Source organism: Melospiza georgiana, chromosome 1 (genome assembly GCF_028018845.1).
Source record: "Melospiza georgiana isolate bMelGeo1 chromosome 1, bMelGeo1.pri, whole genome shotgun sequence".
Classification (NCBI taxonomy): Eukaryota; Metazoa; Chordata; class Aves; order Passeriformes; family Passerellidae; genus Melospiza; species Melospiza georgiana.
Genome location: NC_080430.1, coordinates 39,396,737 through 39,424,686, shown reverse-complemented (window position 1 = coordinate 39,424,686; position 27,950 = coordinate 39,396,737). Strand labels below are relative to the sequence as shown.

The 27,950-nt window shown below is 39.7% G+C and overlaps 1 protein-coding gene across 6 annotated transcripts in view; it reads right to left on the bottom strand.

Moving 5' to 3' along the window:
• The window catches only part of RARB (retinoic acid receptor beta), a 321,962-nt gene that overhangs the window by 198,459 nt on the left and 95,553 nt on the right, over positions 1-27,950 (bottom strand). The window contains exon 1 of one of the 6 annotated variants that reach the window (XM_058043003.1): positions 25,106-25,133. The exons of 4 other annotated variants lie outside the window; for them this stretch is intronic. The gene's annotated coding sequence lies outside the window, so the exon portion shown is untranslated. Of the gene's footprint in view, positions 1-16,948; positions 16,983-25,105; positions 25,134-27,950 lie in introns of those variants that run through there. One more of the 6 variants, XM_058043763.1, reaches the window with a different exon arrangement.

Here is a 27,950-nt window from a genome sequence, read left to right as displayed (position 1 = left end):
AACAACCAACATTAAAAGCACACAGAGCTTACATTTCAAAACCTGAAAGGCACTATGGTTATTTGTTCTGCAAAGGTTCAGGGGAGTTATTAATTTATTTGTGCTAACACAACCAAGAAGTGTGAAGGATTGAAAATCCATGCTTCACATGTCTGTTATTCTACAGAGATGTTAATTCTGTTTTATACTAACCATATTTAAGATCCTGCCACTGTATCAGGAAATTTCTCATCTTCTCCTGTTGTTTGCTGCTTTAAAGGGCTATTTGAATCTGAGGTGTGGGGTGGTTGGGTTTCTGGGTTGGGGATTTTTTTTTGGTGGAGGGGGTCAGGGGGTTGATTGTTTCCTTTTTTTTTCCCTACAGCTATCTGCATTCCATGTTTTTTCTTTCATTACTCAGCAGTTGCCAAAACTATACTGAGAAGCAAAGATAAATGGTTAGGTCAGGTGATGGGGTTAACAATTTACTGTGTGTACTGCTCTGAGAGCCAGATATAGGAGAATTGGCTCATGTTTATGTACAGGATGAGAAGTTGATTTCCTGTGCAGTGGCTTTCAATCACCTCTGTAAGGGACTCTCTTGCAGTTTTCTGCAGAGAATTCAAAGGGCTCTGAATACATTTTGTGCTGGTATATAGGACACTCTGCTTTGTAACTAAATGCATTCCTTTCTTACTCTGTCAGGATTCAAAAAATCCTGAAGGACAGTCAAGGAAAAAAGTTCTCTTTCATCTATGGAGACCAAAGGAAAGGTAACTGGGCTTCCTCCTTCCTGAGTTTAAGTGAACTTGTACACTCATTATGCTCCTCAAATTTAAAAGCTATTTCTTAATGCTTAAAATTGCTCTTTCAACAGAATCAACACTTCTGTTCTTGCATAGTCATCTCTGTTATTCCGTATTAACATTTGCAAGGATGTGAAACAGTAACTCCATACTGAGAATATCTTTCATGAGAGACTATCCCATTTGCTACAGAGGTTTAGGAAATCAGAGATTTGCCAGACCAAAGCTGCAGGGCTTTTCTGCAGACCGAACCTGTTTCCTTGTATCTGCTCATCCACAAAACTGAAGAGGAAAAACAAATCTCTTCTCTCAAACACAGTTCAGATGATCAACAATTTAAACAGCACAGCATACTTGGCTCTTACAAAGCCCGTTGGTCCCTCAGGTTACGCAGAACCAGAAACTCCAGTAGGAAGCTTTCCACACTCAAGGTACTGTGCCTATTGCTTTAGTTCTCTGACCACAGTTTTCCAGCAGGTGTCCTGTGTTCCTGAATAGTTTCTCCCTACAGTTCAGAAAAACAAGACTTGATTTAGCAATCCAAATTATCCTTTACTGTCTTATGTGTCCAGTCGGATTGTTTTGTTCGTATCTGATTCTATGTGAGAGGGCAACCACAAAGATAAGATATGATCACTGACACAAATAAGGAACCTATCCTTAGGGGTCCCTCCTCATCAAGTCAAAGAAGGGAAAAAGAAGCACAGGTAACAAAGGTAAGCTGCAACCAGCTTATGCAACATGCTTCTAGGATTTAGGAAGATTTACACAGGCCAAGAGGTAGTACCTTAAACTGGCAGCATACTCAACTATCCATGATCCTTATCCATGAAGGAAAAGTAGCATCTCTGATTAAGTTCAGAATGGAATATGCTCCCTGTCCAGCAAAAACAAACTTCCACAGAAGTCTTCTTCTTAACTGGTAATTAATTGGTTTTTGCCCTTGCCTACAAGGCACCACAAGATACCATCACACAGATTCCCAGCCAAAGCAAGATTTTGGGAGAAGAGCTCTTGGAAAGAGATGGGAGGCCAAGGGAAGGGAGACTGAGCAAGCAAGAAAAACCACATCCTGCTGCCTATGTTCAGTAATGTCATCCAATATTATGGGATGTGCAGACATTTACAAGTATGCCAATCGCTTCCAAGTGGCGTTACAGCCAGGAGGAGGGAGGAATCTATCCCCAGCATGCTCTCAGAACTCTCATCTTTAACCTTCTAGCTGATGAGAAACATGTCATGGTGACCAACAGCAAATACAGCACTTACCATCACTGCAGCTACTAAAAAGGTCTTACACTGGCTGTTTATAACTTTTAAGAGGCCTCCGAGATCAGTAAGAGGGGGTCAAGTGATGTTATTGTTTTGGTGACAGACGGAAGATCCCAAGTAAATGATCCCAGTGGCCTGGGAGTTATTAAAAGAATGGAGTACTTCATCAGCTCAGAAGCTGAAGAGGAAAGCAGCTCTGGAGGGCGGTTCCTTGACAGAAAAGTACATTTCTTTGGGAGGCCAACACTCTACAGTCACAACATGCACTGCAGAAACAGGATGACAAGAGATACTTCCTTAAAGGAGAGCACAAAGAGATGTAACACCAGTGACAATTTTTACTGGTACTGGTCTCAAAACCCCAATCAATGAAGCCAGGGGTCAAGGAAATGATTCATCAAATGCTCTATGAGTGGTGGGTGCAGAAAACATTAGTTTTGATGGCTATGAACATCCTGTCTGAACATCCATATAGGTGACATTAATTACCCACAGGGTTATGTTAGGAAAGATCAGAGAAATTTAGACCTGAAGCCTTTGCTGTCAGTTTTTTGAATTTCTAGAGATGACTGTCCCAGCACAGAAGGAAGACTCGTCTCTCTGCTCAGCCTTAGAGGCATATTCCTGAGAAGTCCTTGTCCTAGCAGAACCACCACAATAAAACAAAGAACCACATCCTCTCCATGCCTGAGGTCATTTGGGTATTCTTCCTCTGCATGGGCAGGATATCTTTAGGGCCACTAGGGATGGAACCAAGTCGTCAGATTAATCCAGCCTGGATGTCTAGCCACAACTGCAAATATTGTCATTAGACTTGCTTTCACCACCAAATTAAGGTAGAAAGTGCTCTACATCTTTAATTTCTACTTTGTTCAGTAACTGGACAACCAGTAAATACACATACTTTTGTGCCCCACTATGGCACAAATGTGCTGCCTGGAAATGCACTGATGGGTGAGTGCAGTATGAGATCCTTACACACTGTGCAAAGAAACAAACAGACTTCAACAGTCACTGAGATAAAAAAATAAAAAATATGAGAATAAAATTATGTTTAATTTGGAAAACATGCACTACAGCAGAAGGTTACGCCTCAGCTCAGCACACTTCACTTTATTAGCCACACAAAGAAGGATCCTGCAAGAATACACTTAGTTGCAAAGAAAAATTCTGCTATCTGTAGTAATCTAACCTCATTGTTAGGATAAGCTTGTGGATTCACGCAAAAAATGAATAATGTTTATTCGGGAGGCTGTCTGAGAAACCTGAAAGAGGATTTTGTAGAGGTTGTGCATGAATTGTGAAATAACATAGATTTCCCAATCCCCCGAGAGCTGGAGGCACAACTATGCTCAGGAGGTAGGTTCAATCTGTTAGCAGTCCAGCTTTTTGCACTAGGAGGCTGGAAGTTCTACTTCCTCTGAGCTAGAGGAGTTTGCATCCCTGCTGCACCCATTTATCAAGTGAGGACGGTGATCCAAGTGGAACAGGGGGAAAAAGAGGGTTCAAGCACTGGCTGTGAACTTTGTTTCTGAAGACCAGTCTGTTGGACTAGAGGTGCATCTATCATCTTAATATCATGGAGGTGTGGACGCTGTGCTAACACAAAATAACTTAACACACATAATTTATCACCTTTTGTTATATACGTCAAGTCTGGCAGTGTGTCTGCTGAAAGGTTCTGCAATTCCTCTGAGTTATTAGAGTCTTCTGTCCTACTTTACCCAGAAGACGACATTTCTGCTGTCTACGTCAGGCTCCTGAACCTTCACTTATTAGATATCACAAGTTCCAATATATTCCCAGTAAGACTCCCTGAGGGTCAGCAGAATATGCCAGAGGGCTGGTGGAGATTATGAACATCTATTTTAAAACCTCTGTTCTCTGTAGCTCCCTGTCACAGGAACAATAGGGTAGCAAAATTAGGAACGAGCACAGCCATTAACTAGGAGGGGACAAAGCCGTAGCACGGATCACAGAACAAAAATAGCATTTTTATTGTCAATATTTTGCTTAACAGGGAGCCAATAAAGCAATTGTAAAATGCTAATAATACTCTGAGATAACACTGCACATATAAGCACCCTCAGAGCCATCCTCTGAATCATCTGAAAATGTTGCAAAAACCTTATCAGTCAGGTCATAAGGACAGAGGTGCAATAATCAATCACATTATCCACAAAACCAGCACATCTTTTCCACATTCTAACATTCAGAAGATCTATATCCCAGAATTGTCTGCTAGAGGCACTGGGCAGATGGATTACATTGTCAGAAAGACCAACATGAACTATGACCTTACATTTCACATCCAAAAGCATCTAAGAGGAACCTAAACACTGACAAAATTCAAGGAGACTTGTGTCATGCCCGCCAGTCTGCAAGGCAGGACTTCTGATACAGCACAAAGGTATTCTTGCAGAGTAAGCAAGTGTGTGAGTTAACTGCACAGCAATCACTCCCAACAAAGACTTTCCTGAAAGGACCTTTCTGCTGGTAAATGTAAGACAACCTTCCCACTTCTGTGGGCAGAGACACCAGCCTGAATTAGTTCATGTTCATGGTGCAGACAGAAGTTGCATGCAGACTCTCAGGGATGGAGACAGGTCATCACCACCATGCAGCACTTAGACCTGCCCAAACCTGCCATCATATTTAAACATTTCAACCACAAGCCAGATCAAACACCTATCAGGGCAGCATTTATCTTCTGAATCCGTTGGGTCACTAATTTTTCAGCTTAATTGGCAAAGTAATGTATTAAAATCATGAATTTTGAAAATATTTAAGAAAGTAACAGTGAGCATTTTCATAATTAAATCATGAGACATGGGTCAAGAGCAAAGCTCTCAAAAACTTTTGAAATCTCCCAGGAGATCACAAACTTGGGTAACAGTGCCAAAGATGAGTCCTCTTGTGGAAAGACAGCATGGTTCAAGCAGGGCTTCTTCCAACAAGCCTCCAACCAATTCTGAACCACCACAAGCAGAACAACAGCAAGGATACTCAGCCTTGGCAACAAGATGCTCATCTCTGCACCCTCCAACCCACAGACATCAATAAATGTAAGCCAGTAAGAGAAGCAATGCTCTCAAAGCTCCCAGCAGCACCTTTATCCCCATGACGGCAGTCAAGCCCAGTGTGCTGCTGAGTACAAACCAGCACAGACCCATCTCCTGGTACCAACGGCACCATCTCTACTGCATCCTTCATCTCTGCTCACCAGGCTGTGCTGTCTGAGTCACTTTGCCAGGTACTCTGCATTTACTGTCTAAAAAAAATACCCAGAGCCAGACAGCTGGGCAGGTGTGCATTCCATACCCCTTGTTATGTGTCTGGTAAAGGCCCTTCCCCACTGCAGCAGAACGATCTTACTAAGGCTCTTCCTGCATGATTTTCAGGACAGCAGCACTTCACAAGTCAGGATGCAGCAGACCAATGCATTACAAAGAACACAGAGGAGTGAGAAGCCTGAAAGCCCAGCTGGGTGCCCAAGGCTGATAAGGCAATCTGATTTAACCATGCAAACACCAGCAACCAAGTAGAGCATATCTTGGCGCTGGGAACGTCAAGCCAGACATGTCACAACAGAGAGAGCTTTTCTAACAGTACCTGGAGTTCCTTCAACAGATGCACATTAGGTGAGCAAATGAATTAATCCCCAAGTTAAAAAAAATAAAAAATCCCAAGACAAAAGAATGGTCTCAGTTACTGAGATAAAGCCATTCAAAATCCCCTCCTGTGTTTTGTGATTATAATCAGGCCAAAAAAAATCCCTAAGTGGAGTAGTCCACTCAGAGATGGCTGAAAAATACATCCTGATTCAAGCACAGTATCCCTCAGTATTATCCCAACTGCATCCCCTTTCCAGCTAATGGTGTCCATACCAACTGAGGGTCAAACCCTTGCCCATTATATGGGGTCTCAAAGAGCACCATATGCTAAAGCAAATCCAAAGTAAGCAGAAAAAAACAATTTGATTCCTCAAAATGATGCATAAGCAAGAGAATGCAATAAAGATGTCAGCTAATGGAAATAACTTTTCAAAATAAGTGACATCTCTAAAGGCTGTCACTTCCTTTACGTAAGCCACAGTTCCTGAAGATATTCCACCCATACATCTCTCCAGTTCCCAATGTGGAATGCATCACTGTGAGAAGAAGAGAATGGTGTTGCTCTACACTGCATATTCAAGTTTATGAAGGAGAGGGGAAGGAGCCAGAAGTGAGAAGAAAAATGACCATGTTGGGTACAGTCACTGCTGCTTAATTTGATGACAGATGTGAAGATCACCCCTTCAAAAATGCCAAGCCTGTGTGCAGTGTCAGAGTTCCACAGTGACCACAGACTGAAAAAAAACCCTATAAAAATAATAAAGTGAAAACTGACTAAATTGTGTGGAACCCTTAGATATTCAAGGACATACTACAATCAACATACCTGACTGAACATGACATCAAAGAATACTCCAAGAAAAATAATGCAGTATTCTAATATAGCAAGAGATAGAAGAGATACTGAAGATCATCAAGAAAAAGCACCCTGTGGAATATAATTTTGTATAAACAGCTGCATGTACAACATGGACCATATTCACACAACCACTCTTCCCCTGTTTTTGCCAGACAAAAACATGTGGTGATTTTTTAATAATATACATCAGAAATCAGGATATATTCTCCACAGTAATAATGGCAGTCCAGGTGTTAAAGAAAACCATAAGATCTCCTCCCTTCTAACACACTTTGTAATCACAGTAATACACCCAGACTACAGTTTTACCATGTGTGAGCTATGACAACTTTTTCCTGCATGTGTTTAAACAGTAATGACGGGCCTTAATAATAATAAAAAAAGAATCAGGTGTATTGTCTTTATTGTGAGAGTATAAGGGGTTTGAAACAGAAAGAAATATCTATTCTCTTGTACAAAGAGGAATGTAAAAATGTAGCCTCTGCATGTCAGAGCTAAGCATCAAAGACTAAATGCTTAAAAGTAGAATAATACGAACATTTGAGAAATGCTGTAGTGAGAACATAAATTCCACCCTAGCATTTGATTTAGTGATAATCCTCCAAAACCAGTTCTGCATCTGATAAATACAGGTTTAAGATCCAGTTGTTGACACATGGTAAGGAAATGAAACACATTCTCCCTATATGAAGTTCACATTTTTCTGGGTGAAACAAAGCACAGTTGTACCTCATGTCTCTAAGGCACCTTTTAAAGCAATAAGGAGAAATGGAAGGCATCTACATGAAGCAGTTTCATCTGACGTGCTAAAAGGATCCCAGTTAAATAGCCTGACTGTCACATCCACTGCTAAGCCTTTGAAAAATAAGGAAATCCAATTTAAGATTTACGCAACAAACCCAAGCCACACGGTTCCTTGGCATTGCAGCTCTGCCTCACATACCTCACTGCAGAGGTAGGCTGGTTGCTCACTGAACCTCTCCAGCTCAAGCAAAATAAAAAGACCTTTAGCAAAAATGAGTGAAAGTAGAAAGTTTGGCTCACTAGAACGTCACCGACTCTGATTGATAACAACCATAATAATAATACGCACTCTTTTAAGAAATTCTCCACTTTTAAAGAAGAAACAGAAACATTAACAAGTCTGGCCAGTGGCAATGAAGGCACCCAGCTAATAGTCTTCTGAATAGAACCCATCATTTAAGCATGTACCAGCCAACCAAGACTTTGTCCCTCAATTTTTAAAAGCACATAATTCTAAATAATTATGTTGGTCAATGGTCCTGAGTACTACGGAACAGAAAATGCATCAAATGGGAAGCTAAATTTTATAATTTAAAACATTCATACACATAAAAGAGGAGAGGAAAAAAAAAAAGACACAGTTTTTCAAAACAACTACAAAATTACATAGCAACAGTGTAAAAGCTTCTGAACCATTTCCTTTCCCTTGCCTCCAATGGAGGGTTTATTCCAGAGAGACAACCCTCAGCAGACAAAGCCTGCTTTTAAACATAGAAACACAGGAATTCTTATACTAGGTCAGATTAATAGTACATTTAGTTCAGTAACCTCTTATTTGACAGCAGCCAGACTCAGATGCTTTAGGGAAGGGATGAAGAAATCTCTAGGAGAGCAATTACAGAAAAAAACTTTCCCATAAAATTTCTTTCCAACTCACATCATCTACTGGATGGCTTATGCCCTGTAACAGGAGATTTTCTTCTTGTCTTTTTGTTTGTTTTTGCTAGCCTGAATAATACAAATAGCACTAAATAATACCCCAAGCACTGTGGATATCTTCTCTATCTATGGCCCATATGTTTTTAATCCTCAAAATTGTTGGCCCTAGCAGAATTGAGAGTCACAGAGTTTCAACATTACCAGTTTGCTGTTTAAAATAATATTCTGCTCTGCTTTTAAACAACTCTCACGTTTTCCCTGGATGATCCTGTGTAGTTACAGTACCTAGCACACCACAGTAAAAGAAAAGTTAAGTGGATCTAACTCACCTTCAAGAGTTCTTTCTGGTCTGCTTTCCTCAACACAGTTTACTGCAGTGCTTTTAAGAATGCAGCCTGGAAAAGGCAGAAATGCCTCCAAAATTCCTTTCCCCTTCCCCTTCCCCTTCCCCTTTCCCCTGAAGGTTTCCTTCAGGACAAATATTAGCTCCTTTGTCAAATTTACTTGTTCATCTTAATTGCTAGTATACACTTCTTCAAATGTCACCCTTCCCAGTTAACAACTTCCTTAGATTTCAGGGCAAACACTTTTCAGGGCAGGAAAAAAAAATCAATTCTCGAATAAGTCAAGAATAGCAAGTCGTTTTTCTAATTAAGGCATTGACTTTCTACTAAGATTGCACTAGAATTATCTGTATAGTCACTTCCACGTTAAAACCCTAGGTAAATATTAGTAAAGAAACAATTACATCAATTAATAACAGCAGCTGACAGATAAACACTACCAAGAGGACTCCATCCTCTCCTGAGGCAAACACAATGCCAGATTCCAAACGAAAGCAGAAGGGGAATAATATGGACCCAAGCTGTCCAAAACCTGTATCTGCATCTGCAAGTAAACACTTCAGCTCTGTAAACACATTACCAGTCTGCTTGCCATGCTCTCAACTGGGCCCCAGCAAGCAGCTAATGGGGAAGCTCCAGATGAGCAGGGACACTCTGGCTCTCTGCCCCCTCCATTGACCCCTGCTTGGCTTTAGGGTCACCTGGGATTCATCCACGCTGGCTGGTGTCTGCTGGCTGTCTTCAGGATTGCTAGAGAAGGTTGAACATTTGCAATTCTTCCTAATATATTCACATTGTCCATGTCCATATGTCTTCATCTGCAAGTGAGCTCAAGCATGGAAACGACTAGAGCATGAGTAAGTATTAGACTAAATTATTTCAGCAATCACATTACTTTTGGTAGGCTGCCTTTTGCCAAACCAAAGCATCTGCAGCTCAGAAATGTAACTTCTAAATTAAAGAACTTTGCAAAGAAGTGCATCAGTTCACATAGATCTGGACAGTGATAATCCTCCAAAAGTTATTGCTGTGAATAACACTAGCATAAGCAAATCAGCCCTATGAAATCAGTTCTGACAGAATACCTGAACAAGGAAAGGCTACATAAGGTTATTTTTCTTAATTTCCATTTTTGAACAAGTTTTCCAATGTCCATTTCAATAAAAATGAACACAAACATTCATAAGCAAAAATTCACACACAGTGTGAATATACTTCAAGGCTGCTCAGCCTCATTTAAAATGACATTCTCCCATTCAGTTCCACCTATGTCTAGTGAAAGGACACAGCAGACACACTAACAGTCTGGTCACTGCTTGGGATTTGGGCTGAAAGAGGAATTGAATGCACAGAAACAGCCACAGATGGAGAGCTGGGAAGTCTCTCAGTGGTATCCCCCTCATCTCTAAATGCAGGAGTATTCCAAACAAATTCAGTGAAACAAAGCCATCACATGGGCAGATAAAAAACGGAATCAGGTTTGCATCCATGGACCAGCTCATACTCTCATGTCACCTCCTCATGGATATAAAAAGCAAATAACATCACCTATCAGACAGAACAGGGGGAAAACCAGTCCTGATCTCAACACAGCTGCTCAAAGTGTCTTAAATACAAAGCAGGATGGAATAAAATGGATGCATTCAGGATTTTATGACTGTCACGGTAATGTTTTTGTTTATTATTCACAGGGCTTAGGAGATGCTTACCCCACCATCAAGGAGAGTCAGGGGCTCAAAATAAAGTCTTGCACTATCATCAAAGTACAAAAAAGAAACTATATATCAATGAGCTTAACTGGTATGCCTCTAAAAGGGACAACACGTAAGAAGTGAGTTCAAAAATATTAGAAACCACTTCTGAGCACTGTCAAGCTGACTGAAATCTTAAGAGTTTAGAAAAAAAAAAAAAAAGGAAAGTGTTGTGACAAGTAATCTAAACAAATGTTAAAAGTGAAGTTTGACAAAGATGAAATATCTGCCAAACACCCAAAACATAAATGAAACTGCCATTCAGTCAGGGCCAAATAAAACAAGATGTAGCCAGGCAGTTTCTGACAGAACAGTAAGGGCATTGTTAGGTCTTCTTATAGACCTCCTTTCTTTATGCAGAAAAAAAAAAAAAAAAAAAATCCAGGAGGGTAAAAAAAAGCACAGCACTGTGTGGCAAAGTGTGCCTCCACTTCAGCGCACACCTCAGGCTCTCTGTTTATCTGGGAAAGAAAGGGGATGGGGAGGTTATCCATGGCTTCTGCTGAGCACCGCTGTGCTGCACAGGCTGGAGGTTTCCAAGGACCAGAGCAGGAGGAGATGCTGAAAGGCAACAGGGAAAATCCAGCAGGAGGAAGGAGAGAGTTTGGGGGAGTGGTAAATTAATCTGAAACATTTAGCAAGATTTTACACTTATTTGGTTTCAAAGGCTAATTAGCATTTTGAATAAAGGGCCTCTTCACTAAACATGTAAGCACCTCATCCTTCCAGTGGCTGCCAAAAATCAAAGGTTACCAAATGAACATATATAAGGCCTTTAAACTTCTAATGAACAATAAAACTATTTTCCCCATAAATTTCCAAATAAAGAAGCATAATACAGCACAGAGAGCACAATGCCAAAAAAAACCCAACCCAGAAAAACTCAGCTCATAAACTCGGCAGGTTTTCTGAACAATATTTTGATCTTTCCAGAAAGGAACAGTAAAAGCAGCATATTCTCCACTACAAGCTTCATTTTAGGATCAAAAGCATAGCAAAGCACATACATTTAATTAGCAGGGAGAATACAAAAGCCCATTAATGGAAAACAAAACACATTCTGGAAACAAAAATACGCTATAAATGTTAGAGACAGACACTGGTGTGTGTTCCTCTGTGCATGGCAACAGTTCAGGAGGAGTAACTTCTGAAAGCAGCATACTGACTTCCAGCTCACAGCTTTTCAGGATATTCACCCTTCTGTGACTGCTTAACATGATCTCCTCTATTTATAGTGACTTTTTTTGCAACTGTTATCTCATGGTTATTAAAATGAACAGGCAGAGTCACAGCAACACCGCAGCAACCAATGCCAGCGACAAAAAGACACTACTTCAGCACACGCTTTTGCTTCTAACTCAGGCAGCTTTGAGATTTTTGTTGGCAGCACGCTCTGTGCAGGTCAGGAGAGCCATGGTGGAAGCGTGGGCTGTGGCTGACCCAGGGCTGTAAACCACAGTATGAGCCTGGCTTAAAGCAGCAGAGGTGTTAGTGCAGAGCACACACTTCCACATCTGCCCAAACCAGGGCAGCCACAGGGTGGTGAGGGCTCACACCGACCAGGGCTGCTCCTGGGAACAATGGCAATTGTGTCCTGGTCCAGCTGCAGCCCCCAAGCAGCAGGGTCCCTGGGATACACTGGAGCTGCCCTCCCCTAAAGCAAAGGAGCTCTGCTGGGAAGCACATCTGTCGCAGCCACCTCCTGTGTGAGCAGCCCTGCAAACCCACTCCAACCGGCCACACTAACTGTGGCCAAGATACAGCACCCAGGCTTCCAAAATCATCCCTGACTGCACATATATACACAGCCATGCTGTTTTGGGAGAGAGTTTATGTCCTCAGACACAAAGAATTCATCACTTTAGCCTCAGTCTGCACCATAGCTATTCCCTCGCAAGTGTCTCATCTGTTTCTATGTAGGCTGGTTGTAGTTGCAATATACTTTAATTAATTGTACGCATTAAAACTGGATTTTATACAAATTCATTTTTGCAGTTGCCAGCTCAGAACTGCCTTTAGTCAGATTTTAGAAGTTCAGATCTCTGCCATTATCAGTACTGGTCACAATAAATTTAGGAAACCAAAGTGTTTTCTGCTTTGTTCGCAGGATGGAAATCCTTTTTATATTTCATTATTATAAAGATGATTATGGGCAAAAAACCAGTATTTATTTTTTAATTTGTTGATTTAAGCTTTATTTTAAACCTGCTAGTGAAAAAAACCCAGAAAAACCAACTTTATTTGACTTCATTAATTACAAAATTAACCTTTAAAACCATCATATATCATCTACCACTAGTTTTACTACTTCTAAAACATGAGTACATTGGGCCTGCCAGGGTCTGGAGTCTCAGACAGGAGGGGATGGTCACTGGGGTAAGCATATGCTCCTGCTGCTGCCAACCCATTCTGGTCCCAAGCAGCTGGTATGAGCCAAGGTTGTAAGCATCAAGTGAAGTAACCCCTGCAATCGCAGCTTCTAAAAGCTCAAGAAAGGAATCTCAGGAGAAACTTAAATTAAAAAATTGTATATATACTTCCCAACCTTAAGTTTTCCACACTCCTAGACCAGTTCTCCTCAGAGGGCTACCTATATTCCACTTGCATTTATCAGCATCCAAGATTCAAGGGACAGAAATCCCAGCTGCAAAGACCATGTAATTCTTCATGCAGCTCCTTGCTTACCCTTGTAGCCAGAAAATGCCAACCAAGAGAGGTTCACACAGGGCTGGAAGGAAGCCCCCCTGGGCACTGAGGCACCATCCAGAGTGAGAGACCTGGGTGCAATGAGACCACCACAGCTCATGGGGTCAGTCAGATGGAAACTCACAGAGCCAGAAATGGGAGGGTCACAAACCATAACTCCTTCAGAAAGGAACATCTCAGAAGCACCAGAAAACAGCTCTATGTTGTTTTTTAATATCAGGTGTTAGTGAGGAAGGAGATGAGTATATCACATAAGGGGTCCCCCCAAGGCTGCATCTCACCTCAATGAGACTTGAAAAGAAACACTGGTAAACCAACAGACCTCAAGGCTTACTATTCCCATTAGGATTTAAGGGCTTCCTGAGGGAGGAATTCCCACCTAGGGTTAGGCAAACATATGCCTCTCAATCTCTTAAAGCTGGGACTGGATTACATCCATCTCAGAGAAGAAGCAGCTCAAAGGTTCAGATAAAAAGGTGCAAGCATACCTTTTTTTGCTGTGCAATCTCAGCTTATTGCTTCTAGTCTACATGGGAAAAATAAATCCAGAGACCATATTGCCTGTTTTGTATTTTAATTAAGTAAGTGCCTGGAAATAAGTTATAGGTTTTTTCCACTGCTTTCTCTTGCTAGCTGCCCAAACACAGGCTTTTCCATAACCTTGTCATGGATCAAGTTATTAATAAAATACAAACAAAAACTGTACTGGCACATAAGCTAATTAAAATGTCTCTACCAATTTCACCTTTGCTTCTCTTGTCAGAAATGAATACATCCTCCTTTGACACAACCCCCTCTATTCTGTAATCCCAAAGTCTCTCCAGCTATCCATGGTTATTTTGCTGTTACAGTATATGAGAGTACAGAGAGGCTTTGACAGTGCCATTTCCTTACCCCACTCCCAAAGATGCACAGACAGTTCCATTCATTGTGGGAAATTTGTTCATGTCCAATTTACCCAATACTCTCTGCAACAATTTTGTGTTATGAATGGCTATTGTTAGCCTGCTGCTGTTCGCTCCTCAGAAAAGGGGCTTTGGGGGGTTTGGTTTTTTCATTGGTTGGTTTTTGTGGCTTTTTTTTTCTGCCAAAGTAAAATATTTTTTCAACCCTTCAGTACTGGAAATCCATGTTTAGTTGCTGTATTGGTCTTGCTGGTATAGCAGTCCTTCCAGTGCCATATTTTGAATCTTTGGCTGGAATTGAGTTAATAACCCATTGATGCTTTTGTTATTGCTGAGCGAGGTTTGCACAGCAGCAAGACCTCCTCTTGTGCCCACTCTGCCCTGCACCATCTCATTCCAGTGTATGGGCTGCAAGAGGGCATGGGGCTGGGAGGGGACACAGCTGGGACAGCCAACCTGCCCTGACCAAAGGGATACTACAGCCCACATCATGTTGTGCTTGGCAGTGGATGCTCAAGGAAAACAGGAATGTTCAGAGGGAAAGAGGAATGTTCATGGTTGTGGTGTTTGTCTTCCCAAGCCTCTGCCATGTGTGCTGAGGCCATGCTTCCCAGGAAGCAGCTGGATGTCTGCCTGCTGATTTGAAGTAGTGAATGAATTACTCTTTTTGCTTTGCTTCCGTGTACAGCTCTTGCTGTCATGATTAAAATGCCATTATCTTGAGCCACAAATCTTCTCACCTTCCTTCTACTTCCTCTCCATCTCATGAGAGAATGCAGGAGTGAGCAGCCATGTGGGTAACTGGCTGTTAGCCAAGGCTAACCCAGCACAAGGCTACAACTGCCAATAATTTTCTTCTTGACCTCCTTCTTCATCTCTAGTTATCTTCTGTTTAATTAATCTAATTAAACCATATTAATTTAGCAGATCAAAGAAATTCTTGACATAACAGCTGACTCAGTTAGCATCACTGCATGCTTGAAATCACAACAGATTCACACAAAGTCACTGGCTGAAGTTGGATGTCCTCTTTAGGCCAGCCTCACCCTCTCTAATCCACAAAATAAAAGTAATGTTTTAATTTCTAAGAATTATTTCAGGCAATCCTTAGGACATGACAACAGAAAGAATATCAGAACTGCAAGATCCCGATTGATCCAGGTGGTAGTAAATCAATCAAGTTGTGCTGGATATGTGTGCTGGACAGGGAGGGCACTGGCAGATGAAAGACCCTTGAAAAGCTGTAAAGTTGCTCATATCTATGTCAAATGAGCATAAAGGCATTAATGAACCAAAATTATTCACTTAGGCACTTCAGAGTTGTACATAACCACATAGGGCACAGGGGAGAGGGTGGCTGGATTGCATCTTCAGATCTGACAGTGATTTGCTAGTGACTTCAGGAAAGTCATTTGAACTCCATCTGACTCAATTTTTCCATTTGTGAAATGGAAATCAACATGCACTTTCATTTTAAGATAAGTGAAATACTCAAGGCTGGCAACATCATTAGCTCTAAGTAACTAATAGCTATTAGTACCTGGAGCACACGATTGCCCCCCGAAGCGGCTTTCCTGGGGGTAAGGGGGAACATGACTTACAGCTCAGCACAGATAACAACTTCATTGCTATAGCCCTCCTGAAAAGGGCAATGTGCATGCTCCTAAATGAATTCTACACACCAAATCAATTCAGTGCCTAAGAAGAAAAAAAGTATCCGCTGGAAAATAAGACAACATATTCAAAGACGGCTGTTTTATCTAGCTGATATGTTTCCTGCATCTTGTGGTGATTTACCGTAATAGGTAATAACTAGTGTACATTATATCTAGTTTTTAATAACCACACTTCCATTATATTTCATTTCCCAAAGGGACTATTTGTGTTTTTTCATATCTTTTAACTGTAAAACTGTAAACTGCTGTAATCAAGTACTGCTTTCTCCTGTGTTCTGGACATCCTCAGTTGATTATAATCACTGCCTGCTGAACTTACCTTCAAAATGTTAATCAGAAATTGAAATAAAAATTGATATTATTACATTATGTACTGCCCCATTTATTCACTCTTCTTAACACGGGAGACTCAGAATAAAAAGAAATATAAAACAGAAAAGGAAAAAACCCAGAAAAGTAAAACAATAAAAACAAAACAAACAAAAAGTATGGAAATGACAAGGGGGGGGGGGGGGAGGAAAAAAAACCAACCAAAAACTGGCTTTACAGAAGATGAGAAATAGAGAAGACCATTAAAAAAAGTGAAAACCCATGCTGTTGAACCTGGTGTCTGTAAAAGAGGTGTAGGCTCTGAAACTATGTTTTGAGATACTTGTACAACATCTCCTGTAACTCCAGATAAAATACATAAAAAACTCATTTTAAAGTATATTTTAAAATAGCACATCTGTACATGGTACACTACTCTTTTGGGAGCTAGTGACTCTGTCCCACAACCACCTACCAGCAAGGCTATGAGAGAGAAAATGCATTTTAGAAGGTGTCAACATAACCGAGCATGTAAGTGTGTAAATCAAGCTGTAAAGTAAGCTGGATTTTCCAAAATTAATCCACATTTAGGGAAACTGATAGGTTCAGAAGGATACCATGCCTGAAAGGGTCACGGGATACTACCTGAGAACACCCACAGTGACATTTTCAGAGATTTACAGGTTTCCCCCACCAAAACAGTGCTGGGCTGGGAAGATCTAAGATCCTTGGTTTAACTTACACCCAGCACAAAGGATGCATGCATCCACACCCACACCCAGAGTGTTTGAGTTTTGTCAGCCCTGACACACAGAGCTAATACTACAAACCAACGAAACAAACTCCAGTGTGGTCCATTACTTCATCTTGATCAGTACTACCTAAAGGCTGGTTGTAACTGCATCCAGAAGAGCAAGATACAGCCATGGCCTTCTTGAAAGTAAAGGTCTCCTGAGGAAAGAGTTTTAGTGGAACAAACAGAACATAACCCTCTCAAAAACTTCTCTTTCCTTTAAGTGGACACTATCAACAGAAGTAACTTACATTTCTTAGCTTCCTTCAGAAGAAGAAAGGGATGAGCATTTGCAAGGAAGATTTGGGAAAACTGAACAAATGAAAAGTTGGAAAGATAAATCCAGCCAGCTGGAAAATAAAATCAATAATAAATGCATTATTAATTGAGACAAGTGAATATGGGCACAGTCAAAGCTACTGACAGAGCAGAGGAGATAAGGCAGACAAACCATTATCACCAAAAGTAAATAACATTGAATCAACCAGATATGATCAAAGGAGCATGTTCAGAAGTACTGGTGATATTACTTCTGAATTTGATTTATTTTATCTCCAGTCACAGTGTATATCACTTAAGCAAGCCAGTTCCTTCCAGGTATCTTGCTAATATCCCTTAACAGAAACAAGACTGGATGCCCAGACAGTAACAGATTAAATGAAAAGGCAAAAACCCCCCTAACTAGTTAGATAGGTATTATTAACTCAGTACAGCTAACAAATCCCCTTTATATAGGAAAGGAAGAAGCCACTATCATCATATAGTCTGGCCAATCACAAACCCAGGGCATGTATTTACCCCCCAGAACATGGAAGACCATCAGTCCCTACTGAAATAAAAGAAAAGACTTCAAATGGTGGCACATTCCTCCCTTTCCCATTAAACTCTCTTCCCTTGTCCACAGCCATTTATGGTCACAGCTGTAGAACTGATGCCCATGGAGCAGGGATCAGCCCCCAGGAAGTGCTGCCTGTGTAGCAGAATTGACTTTCTCCTGGTCTGATGTGTCCAACACACCTGGTTTAAATGCATGCTTCTAAAAGAGAGGTCTGTATGAAAATTTTACCTAATGGAAACTACAATGTGGTAGGTAGTGTTCTTCACTTTAAGTAAATATCAATCCAGACACCTGTTAGAGAGGACCACGGATATGATTTCAGGATGAGTTCCCAACAGCTGTTGAGGATTTATACTCAATACTATTTATCATCTGCAAATGGGTTATCACACCCAACATTCCCAAACTGCACACTTGCATAATACTCTTGGGTTACCACTATATTATAAAGTCAGTTACAACACTTTTACCAAAGCTGACCAAAACTGACTGAAAGAAGCTCATTCACTGTCATCTTAATAGTTCTGCATAATCTACAGGACCAGTGGCAGTGTGTTCTCCACCTGGGAGGCAGATGTACTCTACTGTAATACAATAATTCATCTTTTATTTCTATGATTTTAGATCCTAAAACCCTAAATACAAAAAAAAATAATAATTTAGAACTCCCCATAAAGTACCCTACAGAAGCACTGATAATAAGGTATTTATTGGATATGGTTAATTATCTCATTTTATTTTTACTACACAATAATGTTTTCATGGAAATTAGAAAGGATACAGATTCTCGTCAGACCTGAAATGATGTGTACGAATGTACAATATTCCACTAACATTTCTGAAAGTCCAAGACTACAACTGGCAAACAATCTGCCCTGGCTTTGTGGCTTTCCTAACCAAAAAAAGACCATTAAAAAATGAGTGCTGTGAACTTTATAACTATGCTGTGTTTCTTGTCATGCTGGGATTAGTAATAGCAGTGCTATCAAATATTACTGTGCAATAAAACCTGTGGTTTGCATTTAGATTACATTTGATTTCTTCATGTGGAAAATGCATGCTCTAATTTTCCTCTTACAGTAAAATTGATAATACATAGAATACAACATCACAGCAGATGACACAGTCTACAAGGTAGGCATGACTTGTTTTATAGTCATATAGCTTGTACTTCTGGCTGTGATTTTATGAGCCAGGCATACAAAAAAAAGGACAAAAAAGATATTTATAAATAAAGGCATACAACAGTAAATAGGAAAGGAGGCTAAGTTACAGAACAGATTGAACTGGATATAATCAGAACCAAACAGCTCTCAGAAAAACTGCTAACATAGCACTTGGATACCTCACCAGTCAATAGCATAGGTACAGCAGCCTCCTATAACAAAAGAAAGCAATTCTAGGCTGGAAGAAAAGGAATATAAATACAACAGGCAGCATCCTCACCAGGCCAAAAAAAATTTCTTTGAATATATTCTTTTAAAGCTCACAATATCATAAATTAGCCCCTCACCTTCTCCCAATCCCCACAAAGTTGATATCATCTATCACAATTTTCTTTGCAATAAGTAATCTTTCAAAGTATTAATTTCAGTAGTATCTTTCACAGTATATTTCAGAGAAGCTTCTATAAGCATCTAGGAACTTATTAGATAAAAAAAGGGAGGTGTACGCCGCACACGGTCTCCATGGGGACATTGCACATGGCAGAAGCTGTGAACAGAGCACTTCCATCACAGGAAGGCAATGGGGAAGAATTATACAATAAGGAACAGAGAGCTCATTAGCATGTAAAAGCCATAGCCCCATATATACTGCCATATTTCTGTACGTCACCGCATTAACAAATTGCTGTTTATTAGCTGTGATTTACTGAGTCGAGCACAACAGGACTGGGCACTAGCTGAGGCAAAGCAGCTGGATGCAAAACTAATGCAAACAGCTAAGAGGAGAGTGATGTCTTAACTGCTTCTCTGCATAGCTTGATCCACCAGCCAACAGATGAACTGATTACACACTGTTGCAAAAATTTCACCTTTTGCTACACTGCAATAATTCCTGAATAAATACAAAACATGGTCAGCCTCGACACACTGAAATATGAAGAGCTGCAAATGATTCCTCACCTCCACCGAAGATGGTGCTGTCAGTATTTAGAGAAATTATCTTTTTACAATGCACTAATGTTCTTGTATTCAGGCCAACCATGAAAAATCACGAACTGCAAACGTATTCCTTTTTAAATGTTTACATCCACTTCAAAGTACACATTTTTCTTACTACTACCACCATGCTCTCACTGCATTACCTTACTCTTCTGAACTCACAGCTCTTTCCACTGCAGTCTCACCGTGGATGCACACCACAATACAAAGAAACAAAATCCAGACTGCACAAAGCCAATGATAATTCCATGCTCAAAGCTCAGGAATTCAGTAGAAGCAGAAATTCCCAACAGGGACCACCACCAGTTAGTCTCCCCACGATGCTCAAGCCCAGACTTGCATCCCCTTGCTTGCTCAGGCTCTTTGCATCTGGTTTCAGAAGTGCCAGTACCAGGAGAAACACACTTTAACTACATGTTATAGACAACATGCATTAATGGCTTATGGACTGTTGCACTTTTTTGCTTCTTCCTTTTAGTACTTAAAGGGATTTTGCTCAGGGAGAAAAGAAAAGGAGGAATCAAAGCTTTGGACTTGTTTTTTTTTTTTCCTTGAAAGAATCAAAATCCCCACAAACCTAGAGAAGAAACATGCAAAATGCAGCAGTTCCTAGAGACAGACCAGATCAAGGTTCTTTACTGTTTTAGCATAGTTCTGAGCCCCTAAATTTCAAGTTCACATCAACCAAAATTAAAACTCACTGAGGATTATCAAGTTTCATGTATTTTTTCACTACCCTTATGCAAAATTTACTTTGGCACAGTACAGGAGCGCATTATTAATCAGCATAGATTTGTTTGAAAAAGCAGACTCTATTTATTCAGAGGTAGAACTGATTCCAAATCCAGGCTTTCTTTTCCACATGGAATGCAAGCATATCAGATTTGGTATTTGATTTTTCAGCTCAGCTGTGAGGGACGAGCTGAACTTTGTCTACGTGGTAACAGAAAAAGAAACCACAGTATTTTACTTTTTTTTTTTTTCCTTTGGTGGTTTCAGGTATCAAAGTGAAAATGTCAAATGTCTCTCACCACACCCATTACAGCAAAATCTCAGACCAGTTGAAGACAATGACGCTTTGCTATTGGCATTAAATGAATCCGGTCTCTCCCACCCATGACCAAAAAAGATACAGCGTCATTTCAAAATCACAGTCACTTTCCTATCAACTTTTTGCAGCATTTTCAGATTTATACATCCTCTTTTTATTCTCATATTGCAGTCAATTAGCAGCTATAACTAAGCAGATCTGTGCAGTTTTAGCATGAATTCTTTAAAATCACTGATCTTTACAAGCTACTTTGATGAAAAGAGAGAATATTTACCAGCAACTATTAAGCATGAAGTTTGAGGAAACAGAAGTAGCTTGTAGGAGGATTTGCTAATGTAGTTTATTGCTGTTACTTTTCATATCTGAAAAGATACTGCCTCTGAAGTCTCTGACGAAAACGCAAACAGATATTCTTGGGAGACAGTACAAGCCAAATGCAAGTTACAAAATCAGATAACTCTGTCTTAAGGATTTCATCACATAAATCCACTGATACCCCAACAGTGTCACACCAATACACACGTAAAATCAGAATCTAAGTGTCCGGTGCTGCAGAAATAATACATGGTGGAGACACACAAAGATTTTGACAACAGAAGTCTTCCCCATAAATGTGTGCAGGAAACCTAGAGATGAAATCCCCCACAAGAAGACACAATACTACCTACCAGGCAGTGATAATCTCTCAGTGGTCACAACAGGCATGTTGTTGAAACAACTAGATGGAAAAAAAAGGCATCCATGCTTGACTGATTCTGCAGAGCAATGTGCCTACACCTAATACAATGGAAAACCTATTCAAGAATAGCTAATCTTGTGAAACTACAACTGCAGAATGCTGTTAGAAGCAGTGAAAACTGAAAATCCTCTGAATTAAGTGCTCACTGAGCAAGTTAAAGCATTAGGTAGGCATCTCTCAACCCATCCACCCACATACCTGAGGGTGGCATCCATGTGACAAATTGCATTTAACATGCACCTGCACTCTACCCAGTAATCCATCCTCACCTTGGCTACTTCTAGCATTACAAATCTCCAAGGTACTTTGAACAACTGACTTCTGCAAGGAAGAATTGCTCCTCAAAAGTGTATTGTCAAGAAGCCAGGAAAGATTTGGGTGCAAATATACTGCTGTCCAATGTGGATATAAATAGGATCTTTAAATTCTTAGGAAACAAGGTTTCTATGGGTTTTCAGGACCATTACTATTTCTAGGAGACATAAATACAGATTTCTAAAAGGAAAACTCATAGTTCAGTCACTAAGCAGTAAGCAGCTTGGAGATGCAGATCCACAGTTGAGGATGGGGTCAGGTTAAGCCCTCTGGATACTGACAGAGAGGTAATGTGCACAGCTACTCTTGCATCACCTACAGCAAAATCATCAGTCCTGAAGCCAGACAGACCCAGACACGCCTGCTCCCTGAGAGCTGTCCATACAACACCAAACAGAGTTCTCCACAAGGGAAACAGACTCTTCCACTGTTGAACTTCAAGAAAATCTACAGTGCTTTGAAGGTGCAAATTAAAGCTGCAATAAATCCATCGGGGAAATGCTCAACTTCTCCCCAAAATACTGCAGCCACTCTCATGGCAACTTAGGGAGCAGCAAATACTCACTTCTTGTCCCCAAACTCTGTGCTCTGTAGCAGCTTGAAGATGTGCCTGGACTAGTACCAGAGGTCCACAGAAACCCCTATCCATGCCCACAGTACTAAGAGTGTTTCTCCTTTAGCAGATAGGAAAAATCTCTGCCTCAAGATGAGAGAAAGAAAGATGGAAGTGCAAAGGCTAGTTTGTTATTATTTCAGCTTTGGCTGGGCACCAGGACTGGACCCTAAATAAATTATGCCAGGATATATGCTCAGAGTTAGCTTCCCTTGCAATTCTGCACAAACAGAAATCAGCGGGAGTCCAGCATGTAGAACAGCTTCCGAATCGGGTCATTAATCTGTACAAGCAGAAAAACTTACCCAAAAAACACATTAGCAGCCACTGCACTCCAGGTTACAAGGCTGAACTATCATGCAAATTGATACACATCTCTTGCCTCCTCGAGCCACAGAGGAGGGCACAAGCAACCTACAGGGGAGAGAGCACAGAAACCTATGGACGTGCTCTCCTGGTGAGGAGCAATGGAACAGGACAGATTTATTCAGTGATGATAATATGGTATTATTTTTTCCTGCAACAGCTATGCAAATTATTCAAAGATGGTCACATCCTGAAATGGCTTGGCTCTAGAAATATGTTCATTGCCATGAAAATCTTGCCAACTTAAGCGAGCACACAAAACCACAAGGGCAGAAGACAATTCAAGGTTTTAAGTAGACAGAGACACAAAGATTAGTCACTAACATTTTTTTTCCATCTACTTGTTTGATGATTTATCAATAAACTAAGTAATCTCCACCTGCTGTTCAGTCAATAGCTGATTAGTTAGATGATTCCCTCCAAGTCCTTCAGGAGGACAGAGTCTTGAGGTCTTGCTTTCAAGGACAGACCAGTAGTTTTTTTCATAGTTTTACAGCATGTTATTCCTTAATAGCAATGTAAATAAAACAGAGTGAAGAGGCCTCTCCATTTCAAAGCTATTGTAAAATGTAGAAGGAATATTACTTTGGGCTCAAACTAGAAATCTTTCTTTTCTTCTGTTTTTTAAATACCGATAATATTGCAGGCATGAAAAGATTTCACTCTTCTAGTCCCTAGACAAAACCTAAGCCTTACTCTTTTATATAACTACAAGCAGGACAGACCTAAGTGGGACAGAAAGGCCTATCTCCCAGACACTGTTTCCATCATAAAAACACCCATTATTTACATCAGCCCAGGAAATAACCACATATGAGGCAAGTCATGAAACAAGAACACCCCTATGTTAATCATCTAAATTCACAACTATATAATCCACAAACAAGACCTGAGTTAACACTGGCTGGCAGCTCTTCAGGAGGGTGCAGGAAACAACAGGGACTAAGGAGAGTAAGAGGAAAAAGGGCTGGCTCAGTGATGCACCTGCTCCCTTGCTTCCCCTTTCCATTTTGCACAGAAAAATTTGCACAGTTACAACTTTTAAGTGCACATTAAACTTATGCCCTTTTACATTGACATGACTGCGAAGACATTATGGTGGGTATAAAATACTATACTACTATTTAGAAGCATTTCTGCACTACCAGCTGGTGTAAAAGAGCCCTTGTGCAGTTGGGAATTTTTGTTTTCCTATGTGTGATAAAAACACAATGACAAGTTCTGTTCAGAAAGCATGTTTAAGTAAAAAAAAAATCTACTAATTTATATGTATATATATCTAAAAATACAAATTACATAAAATTATAAATACAAATACTTATCAATATATATAGATATACATATGATTGGTACACATAGAGATATAAATTGTACAGATGTGTATATATAGATATATTTTAAAAAACTCTCTTGAGAAAACAAATTGCCAAGAGAGTGTAATAGGACAACTCCTCTCCTACTCTCACCAGAAGCCCAGAATCAACTCTTGAAGTAATAGTAGTATAAGTTCTATTTCACACCAGAGAAGAGTCAGTGAACAGAAGTTTGAACTGTTTCAACTGAGCCTGAAAGTCATTTATTCACCAGAGTTTGAATCTGTTGCAAATGGCTCATTTAATTCAACCTCAGAGGCATTTGCTCTCCACTTTTCAACCTCAGAAAGCAGTAACCTAGCTAAGGAGGTTAGATGCAGTATCACCAGTTCAGATCAAAAAGATGCCAGTGAACAGCTGAGACTTAAATTTATACCCAGCGTGGTTACATGGACAAGAAAAAGGAACAGTAGATGTAATCAGTTTCAGCTATATCATGTATTTTTGCCTCTTCTTAAAGAATTTCAGGATGAAAAAATACTAAACAGAACCCTGAAATTAAAATCAACCAGGGAAAAACTAATCTAGCTGCCAAGAAGAACTGACTAAGGCTCCCTGACAAGCAGAGATACATATTCAGGATTAACTTTAAAAAAGCTTCTAAATTCAACTAATGTGCTATAAAATGACAAACGCACATATTATACGAACCAATTATAAAACACTGCAGCAAGCATTAACTACATGCACAGATCTTATGAGCACCCTGGGAGCCGGACAGTGGACTAAATAAAGTCAAGCAATCTTGAAATCCACAGGCATTACATTTTCCCTGTATCTAAAGGGTGAGAGAGGTGTTCAGAAGGTTCTGACTTTTAGCTCTGAAGGAGAGAGGAGAAAATACAGCAGATACTTGGAGTATCTGGAGGTGTAGTTAAAATGCAAAATATTTGCCAGAAAATTAAAACTACTGAAATCCTGAAATATCTGTTTTTATCAGAGACTCACCTATTTCCAGAGAGATGAGAACCATTTATGAATCCGTTTCCACAAGAAAACTATAAAAATCCTTTGGAGATGCAATGTTCGGTGTTCAATATTTGCCACCAGCAGACACTGCTGTTAAACAAAATGGGAAGCAGTCCTCAAAGCATCCAGATAGAAAAGAGAATCGTAGCCTCCCTGTAAATCCTGCAAAAATACATCTCATTCACTTGTGTGGATCTCTTTATTGCAGTTGACATGGGCTTGCCCAGGGGACTAACTTGTTGTTCCATAAAGATCCTTAAATAGGCACTACTGATGAAACATTTAATCCAAGCCCTGGTATCAAATGGCTGCTATTGCCAGTGACAGTGATAGAAAAATCTATTTGCCAATTAAATAACTGCATGCAAAGCTATGACTGTTTATTATACCTTTTAACATAGTTCAGCTGGTTTGGATCATATCCAGTGAGCTTCATATTTTACAAAAACTGCATTCCATATAACTAGTAAGTAACGTGCTTTAAGCCTTCGTTTTTTAAATACACCCTTTCACTCATGTTGTTATGAAGTGTTTACTTGGGCAAGGGAATACATTTTACACAGAAATGCCACTTATATCATTCAACTATACATATATATTGCATTGGACCTCTCTCTGTTGATAATGAAATTATGATTTATGCTTAGAACAGATGACCATATTTTAGTTATTGGGGGAAAAAAAGAGCACTTTAAAAACTCGCTGTGTTTACTTTAAATGGTAAGAATGTACAAAAGCTATTCATTTTTTGTAAAACTAAGGGAATACATTTTGATCCCATGAGTCTAATAAAAACTCTGCATAAACATAACAATAGGGAAAGCTACGATGAATAGTCGAGATGAACACTTAAGCCTGGACTTCATTCCGGTTGGACTTCCACCATACCAGGAAACAAGAAAACAAGTGAAGGGGCAGTAATTAAAAGGGATTTAAGATTAGTGGCAGTGTTACACCCACTTGTGGAACATCACTAAAATAGGACACAGCACTCACTTTGACAGGCTGCAATTTAATAAAACCCATAAGGGTGCAAGTTGCAGCTCAGAGAAGTCACCTTTGCTGAGAGCAGCTCAAGCATTTCGTTAATTTGAAATAACCAGAGCTTAGCATGTGCTTTGATTCAAGCACGAATATACATCTTTGGGACATAGACTGCATTTTCCTTTCAACTTAGTATGAGAAAAAAGAAATTAAGTCATGCTAATGTATAAAGCAGTATTGAATAAAAATGGGACACAAGTACTGGAAATGGCAAAACACGTATCTGAAATTAATCCCTTTCCATAAATTGGAAAAAAAAGACAGACTAAGGTGAGTTTTTATTTCTCTTAATCACAGAAAAGTTAGGTTTTTTTCCCCTTGATCTTTAAAAAATTACCAGATGTAAGTTTATATCTTATTCCTATTCCCCAATGCCATAAATTTAGTATAAACTAAGAAAAAAAATACTTAGTGCTTCAGAATGAACATTGATTCTTCCACATACTGTATTAAGATTTAATTTACTGCTTGCTATGCCATTTTTAACTTTGTAATTATTTTGTCAGGATAAGTTGTAGCTTTTACTATACCAGTGTGTGGAGAAAATGTTTCCATCTTGCTTTATCAGATTATTGAAACAATGTATTATAATTTCTGGAAAGCACTATTTTCATTTTTATATTTAAGCCTTATTGAAGGAAATTGTTTATGAATTTCAGTAACTCTTTTAAAGTACATAGGCTGGAATCGTTAGGAATCGGTAGGAAGGTTCATTGAAGACTTTTGTGAGGTAAATGAACTGATAAGTTTATTAACTTAACTGATAAGTGTGCAGCTCTACCACAGCTTCATGAGAACACAAATTGTAGCATTATCTTTGCATCAAATTTATCCTCTAAAGTAAAAACCCACAAGTGCTTGCCTAGTAAGTAAAGCTAATGTTGTTATCCAAGTTACAATACCTCTCTTCCTATAGTTTATGGCTATTTTTACGGGAAAAAGCCCAGACTGTCAGTGCTTAAAAATGTTGCATTTGAGCCTCCTTACTTCCTTTATTCCTCCCGGCTGGGCAGAAATTTTTAATCACAAAAACACCTCCTGTAACTCCATCTCATATCCAACTTGGATATGCTCAAATTCGAGCACAATCACGTTGTTGTACCAATACCTTCGGAGCAGTCACAACTGGAACCCATTAGGTTTGCACTGAGCAGAACATTTTGGTGAAGGACAGGAGAAGACAGCAGGACCTGCAGAAGCACTGAGACCCCAGTCCTGATAACGTGGGGGTTTGGGCTTCACAGCATGCAGGTGAATGCCACCTCTGAGAGCTTGCAGGTGCTCTCGGGTGCTTCCTCACCTGCACTGGACCACAGCCAAAATGCATGAGTTGCAGGAAAAAAAAACTATATCTAAAATATGGTAACATTTAATTTGTAAATTTTTTTTGGTAGTTCTGAACGAGACATTTTTGTGACAAATATTCATTGAAATCTCACCTAACAATTTAGACTTTTTAGCACATTCCTTTTACCAGCTCAGCTCTAACATACATTCAGCAAATGCTTTGGGCATTTCTCATCTGGTGCTTTCAAAGTTTCTCTGAGATCCACAGTAGCAATCATCAAAACTTTTCTTTAATTTTCCTAGGATTCTGATCTCTAACATCTACAACATCTACAATTACAGTTATTTTCTAGTGTATAAAATATCTTTAGATGTGCCAAATATATCTGATTAAATATACTTCAATGCATAAACTATTCTTTTTTTTTTTTTTTTTTTTGATGTATCACAATGAATACATTGGCTTTAACGTCTATTCTCTTGATCAGTCATT